This window comes from Neoarius graeffei, chromosome 11 (genome assembly GCF_027579695.1).
Source record: "Neoarius graeffei isolate fNeoGra1 chromosome 11, fNeoGra1.pri, whole genome shotgun sequence".
In the NCBI taxonomy this organism is placed as follows: Eukaryota; Metazoa; Chordata; class Actinopteri; order Siluriformes; family Ariidae; genus Neoarius; species Neoarius graeffei.
Window position 1 is genome coordinate 16598503 of NC_083579.1, and position 25367 is coordinate 16623869.

At 45.8% G+C, this 25367-nt stretch overlaps 1 pseudogene; it reads right to left on the reverse strand.

Annotated features, from left to right (window-relative positions):
- The window catches only part of LOC132894703 (radixin-like), a 22744-nt pseudogene extending 872 nt beyond the window's left edge, over positions 1-21872 (reverse strand).
- Between the last annotated feature and the right edge of the window lie 3495 nt (positions 21873-25367).

Consider the following 25367-nt stretch of genomic DNA (forward strand, 5'->3'; position numbering starts at 1 on the left):
CTACGATACAACGACCACACTCTTGGCAATATTTCTCCACCTCTCAGGACATTCCTGGCCAAAAACACCTTTCCCGGACCAGACTAAGTGTTCGCTCTATACCTTGGTGTTCATGGTCATCATGCAGGCTCCTTAGTATTTCTTGTTTGAGACACTGTGGTAGGAGAAGTTGAAGCGTTTTCCTACTGTCTCCAGGTAGCCGAACACTACGGTACAGTACTCCCTTTTGAGATCGGATCCTTGGCCACTGGTTAAGGAGTTTCTGGGTCCCTGGTGGCAGGGCAACTCGAACAGTCTTGGCGGGTAAAGCCCCCTGCTTCCAGAGCTGGCTAAATGGCCCAATAACTGGGTCTTCCATCTGTAAGGTCAGCAAGTTAGTCTTGGGTCTGATCGGCAGTACACTAGACTCCTGGCACAAGGCACTAGTCCTGTGCTCACTTACATCCTGAGGCAAAAAAGGGACTAGCAGACCTGGGGCCACTTCATTGATTGACACAGGGGCTGGCAACCGAGAAAGAGCATCCACATTTGTATTGGCCGAACCTGGCCGATATTTGATTTCGAAGTCAAACATGGCCAACTCTGATGCCCAACGGTGTTCGGTCGCCCCTAGCTTGGCCGTTTGCAAGTAACTCAATGGGTTATTATCTGTAAAGACAATAAATTTTGTCCCCAACAGATATTCCCTAAACTTACTGGTTACTGGCCACTTCAAAGCTAGGAGTTCAAGCTTGCGGGAACTATAGTTGGACATGTTCCTCTCTGTGGGTCATAAGCCCCTACTGGCAAATGCAATGGGATTTCTTTGTCCATTTTGGTCCTGCGCCAAGACTGCTCCGAGCCCACTATGGCTTGCGTCGATTTCTAACACAAAAGGCTTGGTGAAATCAGCATAAGCTAGCACTGGAGCGCTAGTCAAACAGTCCTTCAGCAACTGGAAACTTTGTTGGCATTCCTGTGTCCAAGCTTGGCCCAGGACAATGTTTCGAAACCTCCTGTTCTGCTCTGCCTCTACCTGGGCGACTAGTTGGTGTAATGGTGCAGCAATTTTGGCAAAACCTTGCACAAAGCGATGATAATGGGATGCAAATCCTAAGAAAGATCTTAAGTCCTTTGTAGTAGTTGGCTGCCTCCATTCGGCAACTGCTTTCATCTTATCTGGATCCGTAGCTACTCCAGCGGCTGAGACAACATGCCCCAAATACTTCACCTCGTTTTGGAAAAAGTGGCACTTGGCTAGCTTTAACTTAAGGTTATTGCTCTGTAGATGGGAGAGGACCAGTTCTAGGCGCTGTAAATGCTGCTCAAAGGAGGTTGAAAAAATGATGATGTCATCTAAAAACAGCAGGAGAGACTGAAAACTTTGGTCACCAAATATTCTCTCCATTAGCCTCTGGAAAGTACTGGGTGAATTACAAAGGCCAAAGGGCATTCTATTGAACTCAAACAGTCCAAACGGTGTACAGAATGTCGTCTTGGCCTTATCTTTCTCTGCTACTGGCACCTGGTTATAGCCACTTGCAAGATCTAATGTTGTAAACCACTGGGCTCCAGTTAATGCATCCAAGGATTCATCGATGCGAGGAAGCGGGTAAGCATCTTTCCTAGTTTTGGCATTTAGCAATCGGTAATCCACACACAGCCTAATATCGCCCCCTTTTTTTTGAACAATTACAATGGGCGAGGAGTAAGGGCTGGAACTCGGGCTTGCAATTCCTGCCTCAACAAGCTGCTGAATGTGTGTTTTCACCTGTTCGTATTGGGAGGGGGGTAATCTGCGGTATCTCTGTCGCACTGGGATGTCATCAGTCAGGTGAATCCGATGTTCCACCAACGTAGTACACCCCAAGTCCCCCTGCCCTTGGCTAAAGACTTCCCAGTATTTGTGCAGAAGTTGTTTTCCTTGCTCCTCTTGCTCCTTCGAGAGGGTTGGCCAAGCCATGCTGGAAAGTTCAGGAGGAGTGCCACCTTGTACTTCTGCTGACTGAATAATGGCAACCTGGCCCCCATTGCCCTCTTCCCTGATGTTCACCGAACACCTAGTTGACATCACCTGAACTATATGGAGCTCACCTAATACAGTATGTGGCTGTAGCCAGAGGTCTTGTGAACTGACATTTGTAACTGGTATTTCTACCCTGCCATTAGCTACTGACAACAAAGCCTTAGAGATCAAAATCCCCACTGGCAGTGGGGTGTCTTCGTTGGGTGGCTCTAACAGGACCAACTGTAAGGACAAGTTAGCAGCACTGGGGCAAACAATGGGGAGGAGTTTCAAACAACCTTTGGGAATGAATACTGCTGCTCCCTGAACTCTCGCCCTCTCCAAATACCCCTTTCCCTGGAGTTCCTCAATCGACTGGCAGATAGAAAATGCATGCTGCCATATCTTATGTTCTTTATGATGATGGGTTTGGGGAAGTGAAGTTAGTGTGTCAAAAAGTTCTTTATAACAACTCTGAATAATATTCATCCCCAGCAGACCTGGAACCGTCTGTCGCTGACGACAAATGAAGGGGTCAGCTGGGTCACGCACAACTAAGACTCCCATCCTTGGAAGTGTTTTTCCCATTACAGTAATGTCAAGTTCAAGGTAACCCACATAAGGAATTTCATATCCATTTGCTGCCTGCAACTGAAGCCAATTACATGATTTAAGGGACTCATCTGATGGAAAATTCTCATGGAAAAATGTTTCAGTTATTGTAGAAACCATGGAACCAGTGTCGAGTAGGCAGGCAACCTCTTTCCCCCCCATTGACATATGAACCACTGGGCACTGCCCGATAAGCTGCGGGATGCCCTCTTCAGTTGAGTATTTAGAGCCTAATTCTGCCCCTCCTAGTGTTTGGCTCCCCACACCAGAGGGCACTAGTTTCCTTGCTGCTGCAGATTAGTTGGTAGTTCTCCCATCTGATTATGGGTTGTGGCCCTTTGTACTGCCCCCTGCTCCACCAACCCTGCAGGATCAAGGTTAACACGGCAATATTTTGCAATGTGCCCTGCTTTGTTACAGTGGAGGCAAATTGGTTTATCATCAGGCTGAAATCTATATGCCTTAGCTACCTCCTGCACCCTTCGCATTACTGTGGGAGCGAGATGAATTAAGCTGTGATAAGATGGTATCTAACTGAATCTGCTGACGTCGTAGGCATTCCTTCATTTCTGCCATTTCTGCATTACTAGCTGATATTGCATTAGAATCCACCCCTTGGTTTCCCCCTGTAGAAACATCCATATCAAAAGAAAACGCTCTTGGTCTAAGCCGTGCCCCTTGTTTCCCCTCCTCCATCCACTTAATGGCTATGCCACGGAGTGTAAGAAAGCTCATTTCAGCATCCAATACCAATCGTCTTTTTAGTTCTCGTCTGAGCATATCATCATTCACATTTTCAACAAATTGATCATGCAATACCCTGTCAGAGTTAAAAATACCCCCCGGTGTCTTTTTTATCACTGCGTCCATCAATGTTTTCAAAGCATGTGAAAAATCACGCAAGGACTCTCCATCTTTCTGATGGCGCTGGAAAAAGGCAAGTTGCGCTGCAACATAGGATTGGGAACAACTAAAATTATCACTCAAAATTATAAAAATCTTTTCTGCTGTATCTCTAACAGAAGGCTCATGAAAATCAACTTCTGCTTTTGCCCCCCCATCAAGATGATCACAGAGAAACAACACTTGTTCTGCAGTAGACATAGGCCTTGCTTCCAAACATCTACGTGCTTCTGTTATCCATTGGTCTACAGTTATAAGGTCAACAGTCAGTTTACCAGTAAATTTGGAACACTTACGTTCTCTTGGAACATACACATAACGTGTTTGGGCATCAAGGGTTGACACATTAGTGGAAGCAAGCTGCCTAGGAAAATCCGCAGCGGCTGCTGTTGTACCTGAGTCACTGTAAGAGGTAGTGGCAACAGTCTCATCATTTCTGTCCTGTTCCTTTGCCTTTAACCGCTCATTTTCAGCCTGAAGCTGACAGATTTGGTCTAAGAGTCCATGCAGGTCTTCCATTCCATCTTGTGCTAGAGACATAGTCGCACCACAAATGGACACAAAGTTTTAAAAGTATCCCACGCTGTCCTTCTCCGCCTGGATAACTACCGCTTTTCCCACAACCCTAACGCACACACCTCCAATTCCCAAGCAAATTAACAAACAAGAAACAAAGAAATAAAAAATAAGGAAAAAAACCTAACCTCAGGCTATCCTGCTGACTACGCCAGTTGTAACAAGATGAGTGTTACCTCCTCCTTCTACCTCCCTGCCGCAGAGTTCACTAAAGAGGGACTGAAGCTGATTTTATCAAAAATACAAATGATTTCCTTATTGTGTACAAACATATGATTAAAATATTGAGGACCAGCAATACAGAGTCTCCCGAAACATACCCAGGTCGGCCTTAGCCAATGACACAACACATCTTCATGCAAAAAAAAAAAAACTTCATAAAAGAGACAACACAGCAACTAGTAAATTGCACACATCAAAAAGGAAGCACAGCAACTGGCAAATAGCTACACACCCCTCAAGAAGGGCAACACAACAACCTGTATGCACTACACACACTATATGGCCAAACCAAAATACATAAGTGTAAAACTACACATCAAGACTGGGCCTCTGGGCTCTGTACGGGGTAATGAGTAAGGCTGGGCTCTCAATACAAAAAGAAAAAAGAAATAAGAAAAAACAATAATTTGGTCCTTGGAGGTGTGACCTTACAATACTAAAATTACCACAGGGGAAAAACAGCAATTATCTGCCCACTGGTAATTGGTGTAGTAGCTAGAAAGAGCACAACATACAATACAATAAATCACTCACTCAATAATCCAGACATTTACACATCTAACATTCTCCCCATTTTCCTTTTTTCCTATAAACCCAATAAACGAACAAAACATAGTATGATTATCCTTTAATATTTATCATACATACTAAATAAATTAAAATACATACTAAATAAATTAAAATAAGAAAAACCGCCTTACCAATATAATTCTGGCCTAACGCCAGCAATGCGTGCACCACAACACACCACAGTAAAACCAGCCCAACAGTTCTACGACGCAGACGTTCTATTAATACTCTTTCCTATGTTCGCAGTTGAGGCTTAACCTCAGTGAAATACCGCGTCTCTTATCTGTTCCGAGCTAGCAGGTTGAACAACTAACTTCGAGGAATGGCTTTTTCTTTACCGGTGCTTTAGCTGGCATTCTTATAGTGCACTGTTCAAGTGGCTTCCTCTCCTAGCCAACCAGCCTGTTTCTAAAGGGCTGAGCCCTACGACTCCCTCTACTGGGGTGGAGCAAACAACAGGTGATTTCCCCATATACACCCGGTTACATTTATTAGAATCAATGTTGTATAATAGTGGATAGTTGACATGTTTTGGAACATGAGCAATAATAAAAATGTACCATCTGGGGGTCCGTAAGGAGCAGTTTAGCAAACACTTGAGTTCATGGAAGTGCCTTGATGATAAATGTTGTTTGATTTGTTTCACACTTCCCTTCTTTTCTGATGTTTACAACCATTACAGTCCAATTTTCCCAAAAGATCTCATCTCATTATCTCTAGCCACTTTATCCTGTTCTACAGGGTCACAGGCAAGCTGGAGCCTATCCCAGCTGACTACGGGCGAAAGGCGGGGTACACCCTGGACAAGTCGCCAGGTCATCACAGGGCTGACACATAGACACAGACAACCATTCACACTCACACCTATGGTCAATTTATTGAACACTTTATTTAAGAGTTTTCCATAATACAATATGCACCTACAGTCAATTTAGAGTCACCAGTTAACCTAACCTGCATGTCTTTGGACTGTGGGGGAAACCGGAGCACCCGGAAGAAACCCATGCGGACAACATGCAAACTCTGCACAGAAAGGCCCTCGCCGGCCACGGGGCTCAAACCCGGACCTTCTTGCTGTGAGGCGACAGCGCTAACCACCGTGCCACCTTCCCACAAGATATATGTTATATTTTGCTTTTCTTGTCTGGGTGTTGGGGCCCACAGACGGTGAAAGACTAAGCTTTCTTTCCTGACTCGGACAGTAATTTTCAGGATTGATCCTGATACAAAGAGAAAAGAGAGAACACTGCTACAATCACACAGTCTGATGGTAACTCTTTTACTTCCAGGACATCTTGAATGTGTTCTTTTTGACTCAAGAATGAGGCAAGACTTTTGAATAAGCAGTAGCCAAGTTGTTTTTGTGTATGTATGTATGTATGTATGTATGTATGTATGTATGTATGTATGTATGTATTTATTTATTTAAAATCAATTCAGTTTCTGTAATCTAAAGTAATTCCTTGGAACCAATGGACATTAATGTACACTCATGGCAACTTTATTAGGAACACCCATACACCTGCTGTTTTATGTAGTTATCTAATCAGCCAATCCCTTGACAGCAGCATGATGCATAAAATCATGCAGATACAAATCAAGAGTTTGAGTTAATGTTCATGTCAAACATCAGAATAGGAAAAACTGTGATCTCTGTGACTCCCACTGTGGCATGGGTGTTGGTGCCAGATGGACTGGTTTGAGTATTTCAGAAACTGCTGATCTCCTGGGGAAACAAACACCTTGTTGATAAGAGAGGTCAGAGGAAAATGACCAGATTGGTTCGAGCTTCCAGGAAGGACATAGCAACTCATTGCAATTCTTTACAACCGTGGTGAGCAGAAAAGCATTTCTGCATGCAACAGCAGAAGACCACATTGAATTCCACTCCTGCAGCCAAGAACAGGAATCTTAGAATTAAGAACAAATTCCTATTAAAGTGGCCAGTGAGTGTTCAATTATCAGGACTAGTCACTGTAGATGAGACTTTTGTTTGTATGTTAGTTTTTTTATATATTTATTACAGTTATGTGGAAAATGTACATCATAGTTGGCATCCTTCTGTCTCGATAGACAATGGAGTACTGTGCCTTGGTGTTGATCTCTTCAGACTGTGGGGTTGCGATGCCTGCTGTGGCTGTACAGATCGAGGCTAGAACAGCAGACTCTGCTGCAGTTTCTGCAAGTGAATTCAGCACCTAGTTTTGGAGGTGCCAGTACAGTCCTCTGCTATCTGTGCTCTCTTCTCTTTACCTATCTCTCCTCTCACTTTTCCTCACTTTGCTGAATACCCTCTTTATCATATCTCCAGATACTGTGATCACTGGCCACAGTCTCCAGGTCTAATGGGTTTATGTCACCTGCTCTCAAGTCACGTTTGCAGACATATTTGTAGTGAAGGGCAGGCCTTCCAACATGCCTGTAGCCAGTGGCAAGCTCACCACAGAGTATGTCCTTGGGGATCTGGCCATCATCCATGGCCTAGCCAGTGCAGGCACCATTGTGTGAGCAGAGCACACATGCTTGGAATGCCTGCCTGGTCAAGGACGTCCCTGTTTGTGACCTTGTCTTGCCATGTGATGCCCAAGATCCTTCTCAAGTTGCGCAAGTGGAGTGTAGTCGCCAATGGAGATGTTTGGGGTGCTGCTCACATCTTGGCCCAGTATGTTTGTCTTCTTCAGGCTGATGGTTTGCATGCATGTACAAAGCAGTTGTTGCAGTGCCTCCTGGGAGTGTGCAGTCAGTGTTGCATCACCAGCAAAGAGCATCTCTCTTATGAAAACCTGCCACACTTTGGTCTTAGCCCAGAGGTGGGCAAGGTTGAAAAGGTTACCGTTGTTTCTGGTATGGATGTACACTCCATCCTCTGACTGGCTGAAGACTTAGGAGAGCAGCAGGGAGAAGAAGACACCAAAGAGTGTCAGAGCAAGCACGCAACCTCACTCCACTCCAGATGGGGATTGGGTCAGAGGATGAACCAGTGTACAATACGGTGCCCTGCATGTCCTCATAGAAGGAAGTAATCATCCCGAGGATTTTGGGGGGACATCCGATCTTCTCAAGGAGGGTGAAGAAGCCTCTCCTGCTAACCAAGTCGAAGGCCTTGGTCAGATCTATGGAAAATGTACATGTAGAGTACAAGTGAAGTACAACCATATGGATTTAAGTCTTCCTAAACATTTGCATAGAAATTGTGTCCATGGGTGGAGTTAGTGTAAAACAGAGGTGTTTACGAACAATTCTTCTTGAGTGATATCAGCTTCAGCAAGGTTCAGTATGAAGTTCAGTTCCACTGTATGGCAGTTTGATGTAACCACATTGTGTTACACTGAAATATTTGTTTTGGATTTTGAATTACAGTTAAAAAAAAGTAGAATCCCATTCAAGGACAATGTTCAATATATAAACATGACTATTAATTAACAGTATTGCATAGTATAATTAATTAATTAATCAATTAATTGCAATATAATTGTATACATTAGATACATTATCTTGAGGGCTGAATATGTAATGGATAAAGTAATGTACAACATTTAATTAACATGAAATGTAACTTTTACAGAGGTTTTGCAAACTCTTGGTCAGCTTGTCAACACTGAATTAACGAAGATGCTATAATTATTTTATTACATTTACAACTCAAAATAGCTAACTAAAAGCATTATAATTAGCCTTACACACATTTGATTTTGTGTCTTGTGGCAACTTTTAAGTAACTGTTGGTACACAAGATAAAAACATGCAATAAAATAGGATGTGCTAAATCACGTGCTGTATTATAAGCTGCTGAATAATGAAGCCACATTGATAAATTAACCAATTTGTCCAATTTATGATTAATATGATATTTACAGTACAAGTAGGACTATTCATGCAGCAAGATACTGACAGTGTACTGGACTCCTGTTAGAGTTTATTTGAAAGCTTCCTGTCTGCTTATTATCACAGTTTGTCTTTTTTTTCATTTTTAAATTGTCTCTTACTTTTATTTTACATTATATTACATTTGACATTAAAGAAAACGTGTGATCTGCATCTTCAGTCTGCATTTTCTATCCCCTCAGCTTAAAGGATTAAACTGTGGCAACTTTGGAGAAGTGAATAGGCTGCTTATAAAACGAATTTATTGACATAAGTTGCCAACTCTCAATGCAGCCTGATAAGAATCGTCGATGGGATCTTATGAGATCTTGTCCTGTCTCCCAGGTAAGGTTGCTTGCACTTTGCTCTTCAATACGTTGCTTTCTCCATGTTATCTTATTGGCTTGTATTATTGTATAGAGAAATGTTTCATAAAGCACTGATGAAATGATGACACTTATTATTCCACTATCGACTTGCACCTCAATATCCTCCTCTGAGTCAGGCACATTGTAGATCCATCATCCCCAATCTGTTCTATCACTGACTGAGCTCTCTGAAGGAGCCCCTGAGAAATATGGTGTGTAATCACACTACATACTTCATGAGATGAAAAACAAACAAACAAGAAGTTACTCATCAATTATTTATTATTTTTTTCATACCATGTCACTTTTTATTTCTGATAAACAGTTGCTTTCCCTTGCAGGACAAACTGATATTGAGTAGATGAAACTATAATTAGACAGCAATCAGTAACATTCCCTCCAGTGCATTTCCGGAGAGTTCCAGAGTTCCTAACTGTCGGAAAAACCTCTGTGTGATTGATGAACAATAACAGTAATGATGGGAAAATCCATTTAACAGAAAATCTCACAAAAATCTGATTGGAAATGGAATGACTGTACTGTACATTTCCACATCATTATTGTTTGACATTTCATAATGGCCATTTGATTGAAAACAAAAGGCTGACTTTTGCACAGTACTGTACATACACTATATACGAGCACTTCATATGACTGAAGTGTTCCCTATGAGATCATCTGCTATCGGTACCCATTTCCTTTCACATCTGACTCGCCACAAGTCTTCATATTTGAGGTGGCACAAAAGCAGAGCATGTCATAATCAAACTTAGCTCTGCATTCACCAAGTTGTTGTCAGTTTGTGCTTTGAAACAATGTTCAGCAGAGGGATTTTTATCCTCAGCTTTGTCTCCATTTGCAATTCTGCTGGAGACCTACAATCCTGTAATGGTGTAGCTCTGTAATTGAGTGATGTTGTAGTCAAGACCACCTAAACCAAGACCAAGTCATTGATTGAGACCAGAGTGTATCGAGACTGAGACAAGACCAAGACTTTGAGGGGTTGAGATCAAGTCAAGACCAAGACCAAGGCAGGACGAGACAGAGTCAAGCCCAGGACCAGACCAGTGTGTGTGAAGGGGGCAGGGGAGGGGTGATGGCTGTTAATAGGAAAAAATTTTTCAAATTATCACTAGTCAAATTAGATTGAGTCATGTTATTGGTCACTTTTGAAGCAGGAAATTTTACATCCAATCACAATAATGATGTTCACAAATAAATCAGACAATGCACAGACAATTTAGTGAAATCCCCACAGTTGTGGGGATTTCACTAAAACTGTTCTAGTCTTACTTTGTCTGCACAACCGGGGGGAGACCACCTCTCTGCACTACCCTATCCAACGGCTTCTAGATGCCTAAGGAAGTCGGAGAGCTTCTCACCTGGCTGTTGCTGCAACAAACAAAAAGCAAAATATAACTCTTCTCCTGATTCTGCTGTCCCAAAAGCATGCTCAAGTGCTTCTAAGCAGTCTTCAGGGCTTACGCCAGGATCACTGGCTCATGCCACTTTGATAATTTCGAGTGCGGGGCCTCTAAGACTTTCCATCAGTCTCCGCCTTTTCTCTTTGTGAGAGCAGTCACACACTTCCACCACGAGTTGTGCTTGGGCCCAACCAGTGGTCGAACTGCTCCTCTCTTGCTGGGGTGGGCAACAACCCAGAAAAGGTTTGTAGGCAGCGATAGCTTCCATGTTCACTTGAGGACTTGGACGTCTTGTCAAGTAAATCACTCACAGCCTGCAGAATGGCCTCTGTTGACTTTGCAACAGCCTCTTCTGCAGGGAACAATGCGTAGGTCATCCATGGGCCTATTTTCAGCCTGCTGCAATCCAGACATCTGACTTGGTGCACTGGTTCATGTAGCCTCATCTGCTATGACAACAGGCCATGGCCCTCCACCTTCAGTAGGAAACACTTCAAAGGGAACCATGTCTTCTTTTACAGATTCTTTGCATTCACACAAGACAAAGTACCGGTTGTGCCGCATGCTTAAAATTCAGCTTCTGACACGCACATGTCCCAAACTCTTCACTGTTTGCATTGTCTCTTCAATTGCATTGGTGTTTACATCTTCTTGCATGAGCACTAAGACCGCATGAGCCTCATCTAATGACTCGCCCCAGCACCATCCCTTTAACTCTGATACTAACTCTGCTTGAGTTCCCATGTTAACTTACAAGTTATCACTATTTACAGCTTCAAAAGGCTAATTTTTACTGATTAAATGTACAAAAAACAAGAAACTCACACTATGATCCCAGCAGTGCCTCCAATTTATGTAGCACCCCTCTAGCGTGTTTGGCTATAATGAGAGGTGGCTAACCTGAGTTATTTTAAATTATCAAAAATAGGCTGGGGTTTCCTTTCGCCCATAGTCAGCTGGGATAGGCTCTAGCTTGCCTGTGACCCTGTAGAACAGGATAAAGTGGCTAGAGATAATGAGATGAGATGAGGCTGGGGTTTCAGCAATAAACCTACCAGAACTTACCTAATGTGTATGCAATCATTCACTTTTAAATGAAATACTCTTTTAGCTTATATCAATGCTTAACCATGAATTCTTACACTTTATCATATAATGCAATGTCTTTGAAATTACTTTCCTTCTTCTTACACTTTTACTCTTTTACACTTTTACTCTTTTAAACTTAAAATTACCCTTAATCTTCATTAACTAATTAACTTCAATCTCAAAAGTAGTCAATAAACACAAAGACTTAGAAAAATACTATTTACTTAAAAATAGAATTTAGTATTAAATATTTCTTTTCAAATCTTAAATTGTCACATGCATTCAAATAAACATAAAATAAACAGTCAACATAAACTAAAGATAAACATAAAGTCAATGCTCAAAAGATACACTATGGGCCCAAAATAAATAAAATAGCCTAGTAGACAGCAATATTCTATAAAATAAAATTATTTCAAATACCCAGTTCAAAAGTTGCAGGCCTGGTCGTTGTAGCCTCAAACAAAATGGCTGCTTCACCACAAGGGCAAAAGAGAAAATTAGCACCTTAGCTGATGTAGTCGCATACATGCGGGCTCCAGGGAGGCAGGAATATGAGAAGAGGAGAGAGGATTCACGCAGTTGAAAAGAGGAGTCATGCAGTAGACGATGTCAGCAAAGTCCTCTACTTGGCAACGCTGTCCAGCTCCGTCAGGGTCTTTTGTTTTTATCGTCACACTCGCAGTTCCACACAGGCTTTACTATTTGAGTTCGCTGGCTGTTAGGTTCTTAGCAAAGTCCATGCAAACACACTAGCCACTGTCTTAGCAGCTAATTTCACTAAACTTCGTTTTCTGTTGAGTAGTCCATGCAAACTGACAAAACTCTATCACCATTAAAGTTTCTTCAAGAGTCCAGGTCAAGCACTTTCACTAAAACGATGACAGACGTTAACTAAACAATTTGTGTTTCACTTTACAGCAGACAACACGCTTCTCTACTGTATCGTCATCCTCCTCGCTCGTCTCTCTCTCCCACAGCACTCTCCCATGTTCTCCTCTTGTTCGCGAACTCCACTCACTTCCTGTCCTTTGACCTCAAATGCGATTGGCTCATTCACAAAGGTTACAGAATTAAAATAAATTCACAAAACATTTGTGTAACTTTTTTCCTTATTCTTACTGGTGCAATAGACTTATCGAATCAGTCTCATGTAAAAAGGGATCAGTCTCATAAAGTTATTAATCATTAATTCAAGTGTCTAATAATTTATAGCTAAACTATTAAAATCAATGGAATAACTTAGTGGTGATGCTGCTATAGTTTTAGTGAGTATTGTAGCTCTAATGTAATACATTTACTCTAGATCTATAAGAACCAAATGGGCAAAGGCAATTAGAATACTTGTTGCCAGAGGTTAGCACTCAGTGAATATTGTAGCAATAGACAGGACACAGTTTACTCCAAAGGTACCATTTATTGAAATAGATGACACAAATTAGCAAACTAATACTGATCAGATATAGCAACAATAGCAGCCAAGGAGTAATTCAATATAAAGGTGATACAATGTATACAAGTAATAATCAGTAGTGTATAAAGCAATAGTCAGTAGTAAGTACAACCCCGATTCCAAAAAAGTTGGGACAAAGTACAAATTGTAAATAAAAGCGGAATGCAATGATGTGGAAGTTTCAAAATTCCATATTTTATTCAGAATAGAACATAGATGACATATCAAATGTTTAAACTGAGAAAATGTATCATTTAAAGAGAAAAATTAGGTGATTTTAAATTTCACGACAACAACACATCTCAAAAAAGTTGGGACAAGGCCATGTTTACCACTGTGAGACATCCCCTTTTCTCTTTACAACAGTCTGTAAACGTCTGGGGACTGAGAAGACAAGTTGCTCAAGTTTAGGGATAGGAATGCTAACCCATTCTTGTCTAATGTAGGATTCTAGTTGCTCAACTGTCTTAGGTCTTTTTTGTCGTATCTTCCGTTTTATGATGCGCCAAATGTTTTCTATGGATGAAAGATCTGGACTGCAGGCTGGCCAGTTCAGTACCCGGACCCTTCTTCTACGCAGTCATGATGCTGTAATTGATGCAGTATGTGGTTTGGCATTGTCATGTTGGAAAATGCAAGGTCTTCCCTGAAAGAGACGTCCTCTGGATGGGAGCATATGTTGCTCTAGAACCTGGATATACCTTTCAGCATTGATGGTGTCTTTCCAGATGTGTAAGCTGGCCATGCCACACACACTAATGCAACCCCATACCATCACAGATACAGGCTTCTGAACTGAGCGCTGATAACAACTTGGGTTGTCCTTCTCCTCTTTAGTCTGAATGACACGGCGTCCCTGATTTCCATAAAGAACTTCAAATTTTGATTCGTCTGACCACAGAACAGTTTTCCACTTTGCCACAGTCCATTTTAAATGAGCCTTGGCCCAGAGAAGACGTCTGCGCTTCTGGATCGTGTTTAGATACGGCTTCTTCTTTGAACTATAGAGTTTTAGCTGGCAACGGCGGATGGCACGGTGAATTGTGTTCACAGATAATGTTCTCTGGAAATATTCCTGAGCCCATTTTGTGATTTCCAATACAGAAGCATGCCTGTATGTGATGCAGTGCCGTCTAAGGGCCTGAAGATCACGGGCACCCAGTATGGTTTTCCGGCCTTGACCCTTACGCACAGAGATTCTTCCAGATTCTCTGAATCTTTTGATGATATTATGCACTGTAGATGATGATATGTTCAAACTCTTTGCAATTTTACACTGTTGAACTCCTTTCTGATATTGCTCCACTATTTGTCGGCGCAGAATTAGGGGGATTGGTGATCCTCTTCCCATCTTTACTTCTGAGAGCCGCTGCCACTCCAAGATGCTCTTTTTATACCCAGTCATGTTAATGACCTATTGCCAATTGACCTAATGAGTTGCAATTTGGTCCTCCAGCTGTTCCTTTTTTGTACCTTTAACTTTTCCAGCCTCTTATTGCCCCTGTCCCAACTTTTTTGAGATATGTTGCTGTCATGACATTTCAAATGAGCCAATATTTGGCATGAAATTTCAAAATGTCTCACTTTTGACATTTGATATGTTGTCTATGTTCTATTGTGAATACAATATCAGTTTTTGAGATTTGTAAATTATTGCATTCCGTTTTTATTTACAATTTGTATTTTGTCCCAACTTTTTTGGAATCGGGGTTGTAGAATAATGACCAGCAGTAAACAGGATGAGAAATCAGCTGTGAATATGATGATAACCAAGGCACTAATGGTGATCAGAAGTAATGGGCTATGTGCAAGTGTTACAGTGTAGGGGTGAGTGAATGTTAAAATGTGAGAGGGAAATCACATGTTTATGTGTGTCTGTGTGAGAGTGTGTGTGTGAGTGTAGGTGTGTGCGTGCGTGTGTGCAGTTGCGGACTTATGAGATGAAGAGGAGCTAGGGAGAGAGAGCGTGCGCAGGCGCACAACAAAGAGGAGGGGAGTGAGGGAACAAGACTGTGCGGCTCGCGGACGGGAGATAGGTGTGTGTGGCAGCAGGGGTGTGGCCAAGTGTCAGTCTGTGAATGGAGGGTGGAGTCAGGGAAGGTGAGTGGTCGTGTCACTACACCTGTTGTCAATTAATGTGTGTTTGTGTGTCTCCTCCAGTGACCGCGCCCTATAAAAGGAGAGTGAGAAGGGGACATCGGCGCCAAGGGCTTGCTAGTAGCCTGTGCGTGTATATGTGTGTATCTGTGAGAGAGAGTCTGAATTGTGTGCTGAAAAGGAGCAATAAAAGAAATAATTAAGATGTAAACAACCGCCTGCCGTGCTTCTCTTTCTCCAGTCTCTCAGCCTCTTCCTTTGCCTTCTGCTTTTCCTGGTCCAATTCTAGAGCCCGACATGTCTGTTCTTCCAGCTCTCTCTGTGCTCTTGCGGTTTGCTCTTCAATCTGTCGCAGTCACTCGATCAGCTCATCTTTCTCACAATCTATTCTTTCCTTCTCCTTTTCTGCAAGCTCACGCTTCTTCTTTTCATTTTCCAGTTGAGCCCTCTCCATTTGTTTCTGGTGTTTCTCCTCTTTGGCTTGGGCTTTCATCTGCTGCACCTCAATAGTATCTGGTTTTCTCTGCCTCATGTAAAGCTCATGGTTACCCATGCACAGACCCAGGATCCTCTTATTGATCCGCAACCGTGGTGCGTAGAACACGAAATCTGGTGCTTTCTTATCAATGGGTGTGGCAGTGGGGGTGTGGTCAAGAGTCGGTCTGTGACTGGAGGGCGGAGTCAGGGAAGGTAAGTGGCAGAATCACTACACCTGATGTGAATTAACCTGTGTTTGTGTGTCTTCCCAGCAGCCGTGCCCTATTTAAGGAAGAGAGCGAGAGCAGAGGGGACTCTCTCCCGACCAGAACACATGTGTGTGTGGCGTGTGTGTGTATATAAAGATATATGAATAAACATGTAGAAGCTGAAAAGCTGATAATAAACGGTTTTGTGAACTCAGTTCTGGCCTGCCGTCCTTCTGTGCTCCACCCACCCATCCAAGTTGCTACAGTGGTGCTGAAACCCGGGATTTAGAGCGCCGAAGCAGAACAGCCCCACGGAGTCCTCCCCATTCGCCGAGCTGGTCCACGCCCTTGCCATGGCCCAGCAAAGCCAGCACCAGGCACTAGTCGCCCTCCAGAAGGATCAGGAACAGCGGTTCGAGGCCCTGGTGCTGGCTCAGCAGGAAGAGCGACAGGCGTTCCGGCACCTCCTCGTGTCGGCAGGGTCCACCGCCGCGGGGCCGTCCCCCTTCACCCTGACGAAGATGGGCCCGCAGGACGACTCCGAGGCCTTCCTCACGTTCTTTGAGCAGGTGGCAGAGACCTCGGGGTGGCCGATGGAACAGCGCACGGTGCGCCTCCCCCTGCTAATGGGAGAGGCGCAGCTGGCCGCGCTACATCTCCCCGCCGACCGCCTGCTGGCCTACGTGGACCTTTGCCAGGCCATCCTCCAGCGTGTGGGGCGCACCCCCGAGCAACAACGGCAGCAGTTCCACGCTTTGCGCTTGGAGGAAGTTGGCCGGCTGTTCGCGTTTGGCCAGCAACTCCGGGACGCCTGCGGGCGGTGGTTGAGGGCCGACAACCGTGATGCCGAGGGGATCATCGACCAGGTGGCGCTGGAGCAGTTCATCGCGCATCTACCAGCCGGAGCTGCAGAGTGGGTCCAGTGCCACCGACCGGCGTCGCTGGATCAGGCAATCGAGCTGGCGGAGGACCATTTGGTGACTGTCCCGACGGCAGGACAGCAGACAACCTCTTCTCTCCTCTCCTCTCTCTCCCTCTCCTCCCATGTCTCCTCCTTGCCCCGTTCCCCCACCGCGGAGGTGGGGGCCGGCCCCACCCCAGCCGGCCTGCTGCACTCGAGATGCTCTCCCGTTTCTCCCTTCTGTGTCTGTCTCTCCCCCCCCCTCAGGTGAATGAGCCCCAGAGCACCAGTGCAGAGAGGAAGCCCGGGCCGGTTTGCTGGCGCTGCGGGGAGCCGGGCCACCTCCAACAGCAGTGCTCGGTGATGGAAGTGGGCGCGGTGGTTCGGATCCCCGACGCGCCAGGAGCTGCCCTCAATCGGGCCGGAGCGTATCGCATACTGGTGAGTATCCAAGGGGATACATATCAGGCGTTGGTGGATTCTGGTTGTAATCAGACCTCAATCCACCAAAGCCTGGTGCAAGACGAGGCATTGGGGGGAGCACAATTGGTGAAGGTGTTGTGTGTGCACGGGGATGTTCACAGCTACCCTTTAGTGTCGGTCCACATTCTTTTTCAAGGGGAAAAATTTAGAGTAAAGGCGGCGGTTAATCCTCGCCTTACCCACTCGATAATTTTGGGGACTGATTGGCCAGGATTTGGGGAATTAATGAGGCACCTAGTAAAGAGTGGGTCCTGCAGTAGTTTAATAAGGGGAGGTCCCGGTGTCGCATTGGTGGGAGCAGCTGTCACAGAGCCGTCTACCTCAGCTCCGCGTCAGAGTGAGGAGCCGCCGGCCCCTCGTCTCTCTATTGGGGAATCCCTGGCGGATTTCCCGTTAGAGCAGTCACGAGACAAGACTCTGCGGCATGCGTTTGACCAAGTGAGAGTAATCGATGGTCAAACGCTCCTGCCGAACGCCACCCCGTCCTTCCTCTACTTCACGATTATGAAGGATAGATTATACCGAGTGACGCAGGACACTCAAACTAAAGAGCAAGTCATGCAGCTTTTGATTCCAAAAAGCCGCCGGGAATTGGTATTCCAGGCGGCTCACTTTAATCCCATGGCTGGACACTTAGGGCAGGATAAAACACTAGCCCGAATAATGGCCCGATTCTATTGGCCGGGGATTCACGGCGATGTCCGTAGGTGGTGTACGGCATGCCGCGAATGCCAGTTAGTAAATCCAGCGGCCATTCCAAAAGCGCCTTTGCGCCCTCTCCCATTAATCGAGACCCCGTTCGAAAGAATTGGGATGGATCTTGTCGGGCCATTAGATCTGTCAGCACGAGGGTACCGCTTTATATTAGTTCTGGTGGACTATGCAACGCGATACCCGGAAGCAGTGCCTCTTCGCAATATCTCAGCATGCAGTATTGCGGAGGCACTCTTCCGTGTCATCTCCCGAGTTGGAATCCCGAAAGAGATTCTGACTGACCAAGGCACCGCGTTTATGTCACGTACACTAAAGGAACTGTATGGGTTATTAGATATTAGACTGATCCGCACCAGTGTGTATCACCCACAAACAGACGGTTTAGTTGAATGGTTCAATCGCACCCTCAAAAATATAATTAAAAAATTCGTAAGTGAGGACGCACGTAATTGGGATAAGTGGCTCGAACCCTTGTTGTTTTCAGTGCGAGAGGTTCCCCAAGCTTCCACGGGGTTCTCCCCGTTTGAATTGTTATATGGGCGTAAGCCGTGCGGCATTCTAGATATGCTGCGGGAAAATTGGGAGGAGGGACCTTCACAAAGTAAAAATGAAATCCAATATGTTATTGACCTGCACGCAAAACTCCACACACTCACCCACCTAACCCAGGAGAATTTGCAGCAGGCCCAAGAACGACAAACCCGCCTGTACGACAAGGGTACGCGTCTCAGGGAGTTCGCACCGGGAGATAAAGTACTCGTACTGTTGCCCACATCGAGCTCCAAATTAGTCGCCAAGTGGCAAGGAACCTTTGAGGTTACATGGCGAGTCAGGGACGTTGACAATGAGGTGAGGCGAACGGACAGGGGTGGGGCATTACAGATTTACCACCTCAACCTGCTCAAACTCTGGAACGAGGTGGTCCCCGTGGCGTTGGTGTCGGTGGTTCCGGAGAAGGCGAAGCTGGGGCCGGAGGTTCAAAAGGGAACATTGGCATCGCGTACCTCTCCGGTCCCTTGTGGAGACCACCTCTCCCCGACCCAACTCACGGAGGTTGCCCAGTTGCAGACCGAGTTTTTGGACATATTCTCGCCCCTGCCCGGCCACACCAACCTCATAGAACACCACATCGAGACGCCCCCGGGGGTGGTAGTGCGTAGCCGCCCTTACAGGCTACCCGAACACAAGAAAAAAGTGGTTCGGGAAGAACTTGAGGCCATGTTTGAAATGGGCATCGTCGAGGAGTCCCACAGTGACTGGAGCAGCCCGGTGGTCTTGGTACCCAAGGCCGACGGGTCGGTCCGGTTCTGTGTGGACTATAGAAAAGTCAACGCGGTGTCTAAATTCGATGCGTACCAAATGCCTCGTATTGATGAGTTGCTCGATCGACTAGGCATGGCTCACTTTTACTCGACACTGGATTTAAAAAAGGGTTATTGGCAGATCCCCTTGGCTCCATTATCCCGAGAAAAAACGGCCTTTTCCACACCGTTCGGCTTACACCAGTTTGTCACACTTCCTTTTGGGCTGTTTGGGGCGCCCGCTACATTTCAGCGGCTGATGGATAGGGTCCTTCGCCCCCACGCCACCTATGCAGCCACCTACCTCAACGATATCATTATCTATAGTAATGACTGGCCGAGGCACCTCCAACATCTGAGGGCCGTCCTTAGGTCGCTGAGGCAGGCGGGTCTCACAGCCAACCCGAAGAAGTGGGCGATTGGGCGGGTGGAAGTACGGTATCTGGGCTTCCACTTGGGCAACGGGCAGGTCTCATCTCATCTCATTATCTCTAGCCGCTTTATCCTTCTACAGGGTCGCAGGCAAGCTGGAGCCTATCCCAGCTGACTACGGGCAAAAGGCGGGGTACACCCTGGACAAGTCGCCAGGTCATCACAGGGCTGACACATAGACACAGACAACCATTCACACTCACATTCACACCTACGGTCAATTTAGAGTCACCAGTTAACCTAACCTGCATGTCTTTGGACTGTGGGGGAAACCGGAGCACCCGGAGGAAACCCACGCGGACACGGGGAGAACATGCAAACTCCGCACAAAAAGGCCCTCGCCGGCCCCGGGGCTCGAACCCAGGACCTTCTTGCTGTGAGGTGACAGCGCTAACCACTACACCACCGTGCCGCAACGGGCAGGTGCATCCCCAAATTAACAAGACAGCGGCAATTGCGGCCTGCCCGAGGCCCAAGACCAAAAAGGGGGTGAGACAGTTCCTGGGGCTGGCTGGCTATTATCGTAGGTTTATACCTAATTATTCGGACGTCACCAGCCCGCTGACTGATCTGACTAAAAAGGGGGCATCAGATCCGGTCCAGTGGACGGAGCAATGCCAGCAGGCTTTTTTGAGGTAAAGGCTGCACTGTGCGAGGGGCCAGTGTTACACTCCCCTGACTTTTCTCTCCCTTTTATATTGCAGACGGATGCGTCGGACAGAGGGCTGGGGGCTGTTTTGTCCCAGGTGGTGGAGGATCGCCCAGTGCTATATATAAGTCGGAAGCTGTCAGTGCATGAGGGGCGCTACAGCACCATAGAGAAGGAGTGCCTGGCCATCAAGTGGGCGGTCCTCGCCCTCCGTTACTACCTGCTGGGACGCCCTTTCACCCTCTGTTCGGAGCACGCGCCCCTCCAGTGGCTCCACCGCATGAAGGATGCCAACGCGTGGAACACCCGTTGGTATCTGGCACTCCAACCCTTTAACTTCAAGGTGGTGCACAGGCCGGGGGCTCAGATGGTCGTGGCGGACTTCCTCTCCCGTCAAGGGGGGGGGAGTCGGCTGCGGGCCAGACGGCTGCCCGGCCTGAGTCGGGCGGTGGGGGTATGTGGCAGTGGGGGCATGGTCAAGCGTTGGTCTGTGACAGGAGGGCGGAGTCAGGGAAGGTAAGTGGCAGAATCACTACATCTGATGTGAATTAACCTGTGTTTGTGTGTCTTCCCAGCACAAGAAGAGAGTGAGAGCAGAGGGGGCTCTCTCCCGACCAGAACACATGTGTGTGTGGCGTGTGTGTGTGTATATAAAGATATATGAATAAATGTGTAGAAGCTGAAAAGCTGATAATAAACGGTTTTGTGAACTCAGTTCTGGCCTGCCGTCCTTCTGTGCTCCACCCACCCATCCAAGTTGCTACAATGGGCTTGATGACAAATTTCTTGTCGTTGAAAGAAATGTTGCGGATTTCACTCCAAGGAAAGCCAGTCTTTGGTGTGAGCTTGTCTTCGTGTTCGTAAATGTTGAGACCCAGACCATCCACTCCAGCCACAGTTCAGTTCCCTTCTTATTCTTAATCTCAAAGTAGTTGACGCCGTACATCTCCAGATCCTGAGCAATTTTCAGATACTCCATCATGGAGTCCTTTCTGAGCATGCCTCTATGCTCCTCAGGCCAAGTCTGTATCCTTTCCTCCCATTGTTATTAAGTCAGCTTGTGTTGCTTGAGAAGTCTCTGTGGTAGAAGCCGGTCATTGGCAAGATAGCCAGGCTTGTGGATGTCCTTACTGTAGTCAGTGTATTTGGCCTAGACTGAGTAGGATGCCAGAAGCACTGCGGTCTCAGGAGGACAATAATTCTCATTGTTCAGAATGGACTCCTTCACCTGAAGAAAGAAAAGGCGCCATGTGATTTCCTGGATCAGCTCTTCAGAAACATCCTCCGGGAAGAACTTTGCTCTGAACTTGAACTGCAGAGGGTTTTCCTTCTTCACATCCTGCTGAGTAACCTTCTTGTTGAGCTTCAGTCACGTGGTGTAACCCTTACTGTCCGTGTACTGCAGCCCAAAAAAAACAGACCTCACACAGCCCCATGGTTTTCACCACCTGGTCAAAAAGTTGTTTGCCTGTGGTGTTGGGCTGGATGGCAAACTTCAGCTCCGCATCCATTGTAGTCACCTGTACATTGATCTGTTTCGGCATCTTCACTTCCTCCCTTGCCGCTTATCCAGGAAAGAAAAAAAAGGAAAAAAAAGGTGGTCCAGAATGAACGTGAAGCCATGCTCGAAATGGGCATAATCGAGGAGTCACACAGTGACTGGAGCAGCCCAGTGGTCCTGATCCCCAAGACCGATGGGTCAGTCCGGTTCTGTGTGTACTATAGGAAAGTCAACGCGGTGTCTAAATTTGACACATACCCTATGCTTCGCATTGACGAGTTGCTCAATCGATTAGGCACTGCTCATTTTTATTCGACACTGGATTTAACAAAGGGATATTGGCAGATCCCCTTGACTCCTCTGTACCGGGAGAAAATGGCCTTTTCCACACCGTTTGGCTTACACCAATTCGTCACACTTCCTTTTGGGCTGTTTGGGGTGCCCGCTACATTCCAGCAGCTTATGGACAGGGTCTTCCGCCCCCACACCACCTATGCAGCCGTGTATCTCGATGATATTATCATCTACAGCAATGACTGGCCGCGGCACCTCGAACACCTTAGGGCCGTCCTAAAGTCGCTGAGGCGGGCAGGTCTCACAGCTAACCCAAAGAAATGTGCGATTGGGTGGGTGGAAGTACGGTATCTGGGTTTCCACTTAGGCCATGGGCAGGTGTGTCCCCAAATTAATAAGACAGCAGCGATTGTGGCCTGCCCGAGGCCCAAGACCAAAAAGGGGGTGAGACAGTTCCTGGGGCTGGCTGGCTACTATCGTAGATTCATACCTAATTATTCAGACGTCACCAGCCCGCTGACGGATCTAACTAAAAAGGGAGCACCAGATCCGGTCCAATGGACAGAGCAACGCCAACAGGCTTTCTCTAAGGTAAAGGCTGCACTGTGTGGGGGGCCACTATTACACTCCCCTGACTTTTCTCTCCCCTTTATTTTACAGACAGACACGTCGGACAGAGGGCTGGGGACCGTTCTGTCCCAGAAGGTGGAGGGGGAGGAAAGTCCTGTGCTGTACATTAGCCGGAAGCTGTCAATGGGGGAAGGCAGGTACAGCACAATAGAGAAAGAGTGCCTAGCCATCAAGTGGGCAGTCCTCGCCCTCTGGTACTACCTGCTGGGATGCCCTTTCACCCTCTGTTCAGACCACGCGCCCCTCCAGTGGCTCCACCGCATGAAGGATGCCAATGCTCGGATCACCCATTGGTATCTTGTACTCCAGCCATTTAAATTCGAGGTGGTCCACAGGCTGGGGGCGCAGATGGTGGTGGCAGACTTCCTGTCCCGTCAAGGGGGGAGTCAGCTTCAGGCCGGACGGCTCCCTGGCCTGAGTCAGGTGGTGGGGTATGTGGCAGTGGGGGCGTGGCCGAGCGTCAGTCTGTGAATGGAGAGAAGAGTCAGGGAAGGTGAGTGGTCATGTCACTATACCTGTTGTCAATTAATGTGTGTTTGTGTGTCTCCTCCAGTGACCACACCCTATAAAAGGAGAGTGAGAAGGGGAGGTTGGCGCTGAGGGCTTGCTAGTAGTCTGTGTGTGTATATGTGTGTGTCTGTGAGAGAGAGTCTGAGTTGTGTGCTGAAAAGCAGCAATAAAAGAAATAATTAAGACACAAACAACCGCCTGCCATGCTTCTCTGCTCCACCCACGTCAGGGTCTTTCTACAGTGTGGTATGTGAATGTAGTGTGCAAGCCTTTGTGCTAGGCAGTGCCAAAAAGGCGGGGGATGGGCAACAAGGAGAGTGCACGAGGGAGAGTAACAAAGCGCTATAACTTATAACTTAAGCGCTAGTCTCAACTAGGCCTTAAATCCAAACTTCTACTCAACCCTTAGCTACTCCTGAAATCCCAATGTTGATGGGTGTAGTGCGACGGAGGGAGTTAAAAAGAGAGAGAGAGAGAGAGAGAGAGAGCGCATGCATGATCTAACTAATACGAATAGTAAACAAAGCAAATCAAACAACATCCGGTCTAAGACCGACTTTCATGTGAATCAAAATGCGTAAATTTAAACCATGAATGAATTCAAATAAACAACACTCTTCACATTAACTAGCTACAGCTAAGACTAACAACTGCCCAGATGCAAGCCTTACTTGAGATCGCTCTTGCTTGGCGACTGAAAGTGCGCCATCTGTTATCCGAAGACAGCGCGGAGCGCAGGTCCAGGGAGAAAACAGTTCTGTTCCTTTTGCTTTTACGGCTCGTCAGCTGAAGATCTTCAGTGTCCCGTCGGTCGTCCAATGATCTGGAAGGAATTTTGCTTGTAGTTCGTCGACGTTGCAAAAGGGAAAAGGGATCCGGTTGCCTTTTTTCTTTAAAATACTGCGTGGGCTGCAGTAACTAACCAGTTCAGTTATTATTACAGCTATGCGAAGATCAAATACATGGAACTTTGGCTAAAGGTCTGGTATCAATAGCTCGTTCTTTGTTTTTTGTTCCTCTTTAGCACAGATGCAATGATGTCTCTTTCATGCGTGGGAATCCACTGCCAGAGAAAAAGAATTTTGATTCCGCCGCGGGTTTTAAAGCACAGTCGTGACGTCACCGTATTTGGTGTCCAGTATCATCTCTGTATCCAATACCATTACAGGGAGTCAGAAGAATGGGTGGAGATAGAACATGGCATCGAGTACAGGGATTGTTGTGTTCAATGCTGTAACAGTGGAAGGCAGGGATTAGAGTTTTCTGCTTTTCGTCGGATTTCCGCTTTTTCTGAGTAAAAAACAACCTTTTTATATTATGCTAAATCCGTTGAGAAATTTTTTCATTAATTGAGGGGGCCTGGGGTATGTTCCTTCATGTTGTTCAAACTTAATTAACACCAACGATGTTTACACGTTATTTGTAAGTCGCCATCTTTAGTCTTGTTTAATCTCGTTGAATGTGATGTAAAATTCGTGTTATCTACATTGTTATTGGCCAAAACATCGATGTCGAGACCATAATAGTCAATCAAAACAGTTTTTACAAAGATACCCACAGCCGTTTTCTTTTATCAAAACTTACACATGTTCGTGAGCTGCATATCAAAAATACGCTCCTCTAATCGGCGTGTTTTCTCAAGATGCCAAATGCTATTGACAAGCGAGATGAAACGAAGGTACGTGAAATTGATGCTGGTATAAAAAACAAGTTTAGCAAAGCAAAAGGAAAGCAAGAGAGGAGTGTGAGAGAGAGCTAGGTTAGAGCATGTAAAAACACAGGAGGAGCTGGCTAATGAAAGAAAAAGGAAAAAAGAGAGGACTGATAAGCTTTTGGCTTTGGCCAAGAAGCTGAAGAAGAATTCTAAATGATCTAATGAAAATTTGTTTCAAAAATAACTGGGAACTGTAAACAACTTAACTGTAAAAAGTGTGAATAGACATATGCTCTTCCTTTTGAAGAAAACATACAAGTGATGTGGACAATAAGATAAAGACAGTCCCCATAAAATATGCATTTATTTGACTGAATATATGATAATTTGAATTATAGCTGACAGTGTTGATAACTGTATAACTTTAAAGTTTAAATAGACATTGTGAAG